The 632-nt window shown below is 38.6% G+C and overlaps 1 protein-coding gene across 1 annotated transcript in view; it reads left to right on the forward strand.

Moving 5' to 3' along the window:
- Positions 1-632, forward strand: part of LOC106874815 (probable serine/threonine-protein kinase DDB_G0278845) — a 13364-nt gene that overhangs the window by 8165 nt on the left and 4567 nt on the right. The gene's annotated exons all lie outside the window — the stretch shown is intronic.

Raw genomic sequence — 632 nt, forward strand, 5'->3', positions numbered from 1 at the left:
AGTACCAGTTACACACTGGGGTCGATCTAATCGACTTAATCCCTTTGTCTGTCCTTGTTTGTCCCCTCTATGTTTAGGCCCCTGTGGGCAATAAAGAAATAAATTATTATCATTATTATTATTACTATTATTTAAGGCAACGAGCTGGCAGAATCATTAGCACACCGGGCAAAATGCCTAGTGGTATTTCATCTGCCATTAATGTTTGAAGTTCAAATTCCGCCGAGGTCGACTTTGCCTTTCATTCCTTTCGGGGTCGATTAAATAAGTACCAGTTACGCACTGGGGTCGATGTAATCGACTAAATCCCTTTGTCTGTCCTTGTTTGTCCCCTTTATGTTTAGCCCCCTGTAGGCAATAAAGAAATAAGTATGTTAAATCAATATTACATTATTTACATTTGACGGATATTTGTCCACATCTTGTTTGTTGTAAACCCATAACCCGTTGGGTCACTGACAGTTCAGCTTATAAAACATTGAAGCTGATTCCAACATTACATTGAATTGAATTTCAGCTGATGTACCCTCCAGCCTTCATCAGATGTCTTGGGGAAATTTCGAACCTGGGTTCTTATTCCTAAGGTGTTTTTCAATGTTATTATTATTATTATTATTCAGGTCACTGCCTGG

Source organism: Octopus bimaculoides, chromosome 2 (assembly GCF_001194135.2).
Source record: "Octopus bimaculoides isolate UCB-OBI-ISO-001 chromosome 2, ASM119413v2, whole genome shotgun sequence".
NCBI lineage: Eukaryota > Metazoa > Mollusca > Cephalopoda > Octopoda > Octopodidae > Octopus > Octopus bimaculoides.